The sequence below is a fragment of the Triticum dicoccoides genome, chromosome 5A (assembly GCF_002162155.2).
Source record: "Triticum dicoccoides isolate Atlit2015 ecotype Zavitan chromosome 5A, WEW_v2.0, whole genome shotgun sequence".
In the NCBI taxonomy this organism is placed as follows: domain Eukaryota; kingdom Viridiplantae; phylum Streptophyta; class Magnoliopsida; order Poales; family Poaceae; genus Triticum; species Triticum dicoccoides.
The window spans coordinates 540,354,441-540,356,585 of NC_041388.1; the positions used below are offsets into that span (position 1 = coordinate 540,354,441).

A 2,145-nucleotide genomic window follows, 5' to 3' on the forward strand; every position below is an offset into this window, starting at 1 on the left:
TAGCCTCTCCCCCGTGCCATATGCCCCGTAAGTGTAGGACTAACCATTACAAAATGTTATCAATCGAGCTTAGAACTATGCCTGACCAAACCTCAGGCCGGGCCAGGCTTTGGGCCGGGCCTAGCCAAGCCCGAGGCAAAAAAACCCAGGTCCGGGCCCGGCCATCGGGCCCGGTTTTTAGGAAATCGCAAAAACGACGAGCCTGAGCCCGGCCATTGGGCTGAAAATCTAGGCCCGAGCCTGGCCCAGAAGCAGCGTTGGGCCGGGCCGGACTTCTCATGGCCAGGACTACTTAGAACACCTCATCCCGTGACTTCCATCCGTAGGCTGAGCTCCTTACGGGGCCCCGCGAGTCTAGCATTTTTGGTGGTCGCGGATATGCTGGATTTTGTGAGGTGAGGTTTCTGTACGGCGGTCCTGGGTATGTCGTCGGACAGTCAAACGGAACAATTGGCAACACCGGCGACCCCGGGCCATCATCGAAGAACGCACGCTTGAACGTGGCCATTGCCGGGGTCGACAACATGCCCTGCAAAGAGGACCGCGTGCGACCCCTCCTTGACTATGCAGTAGGCGAATGTGTGGTCCGCCACGAAGTCCACCACCGGCGGCCGGAGCGCAGAGCACGTCGCAGGAGCGGGGAACGCCATCGTGACGGCGGCGACTCTGATTCCTTCCTCGTTCACCTCGATGACGGCCCTGTGGAAGACGTCCCGCACCTGCACGTGCATGTCCTCCATCATCTCCGAGAGGTTGGCGCCTTCGCCGAAAGGAAGAGCGAGCCCCAGGTCTTTGAGCACGTCGGTGACGCTGCCCTCGAAGGTGAGCTCGAACTTGGGCACCCCGAACTCGACGACGACGGCCATGCTCGTCGGCAGGTGCTCGCGCAGGAAGCCTGGCGACGACGTCATCTTCTCCAGCAGGCTCCCCAGGCCGTCGCACGCGTCCGGGAGGAAGATGCACATGCTAGTGTAGGGCGGCGAGCTGCTCTTGTAGCGCAGCTTGAGCACCTTGAACCCGTCGTGCTCGGCGATGTAGTGGCGGTTGTAGTTCGACATGAAGGGGACGTCGAGGCGGTGCCGTCCAGCCGGTAGAAGGGCCTGTTCTTGGTCGAGCTCTCGTAGACTGTGTTTTGATTTTCGGCCGAAAAAAACGGATTTCGGCCGAATTTCGGCCATCACGGCCTGGGGCGAAATCTATCTTTGACCGAAATTGGTTCGATTTGACAAATTTTGGCCGAAATTTTTGAAAATGGCCGAAATTCGGCCATCTCGGCTTAGGGCGAAAAAAATAATCTCAAACCGAAAGTCAAAACGCTGCTCGTAGAACGGCAGGCTCCACTTGCCCCTGCAGTAGATGGCGTTGGCCAGTACGAGCCTGGTGTCCTGGTTTATGGCTCCCGGGGGGACGGCGGACCGGATGAGGTTCCTCGTGGCCGCCGCGGCCCACGCGTCGATCTGCGCCGTCGCTTACTCCGGAGCTCTTAGGAAGTCGACGGCGGCGGCATCGGCCTTGTAACTGCTGACGACGGCGTCGACGTAGGCCTGCTTGAGCGGCTGCGTCAGGTCGCTCCACACGCCGCACGCGAACGCCACGCTCGGCTCGCCGGACTCCCATCTGTCCCTAAGGGGCCCGTCCCGGAGAAGCGCCACGGAGGCCTCTAGCTCGCTGCGGGACTGTGCGCCCAGGACTCGAAGGATCTCTTCCAGGGTGTCCCTGCCGGCGCCGGCGGCCAGGAGCGCGAGGACGGCGTGGATGGAGAGCGGCGAGAAGACCAGGTTGCGGTCGCTGTTCGCGTCCGCGAGGCGCTTGGTGAGGCGGGCGGCGAGATCGGCCATGCCGGACTCCATCGATGGGCAGAGATCAGGGATCATGAATCAACTAAAGAAAAAGCTCTTGAAATTTTATCGGACTGGATTGAAAAATATGCATCTAGTGGGGCGAAGGAAAAGTTGATCAAATCAGTTCTCCAGTCTCTTCCAGTTTATGCCATGGGTATTTCTAAGAGCTTTGTGAGGAGCTGTCTCAAATTATAAGGAACTTTTGGTCAGGTGACGAGGAGGATAGGAGGAAAACTCACTGGTTGGCTTTGGACAAACTCACTAGGCCTAAAGGTGAGAGAGGTATGGGTTTCCGCGATCTCAG

At 59.2% G+C, this 2,145-nt stretch overlaps 1 pseudogene; it reads right to left on the reverse strand.

Moving 5' to 3' along the window:
• Nucleotides 1–292: 292 nt before the first annotated feature.
• Nucleotides 293–1,838, reverse strand: LOC119298641 (annotated as a pseudogene).
• Between the last annotated feature and the right edge of the window lie 307 nt (nt 1,839–2,145).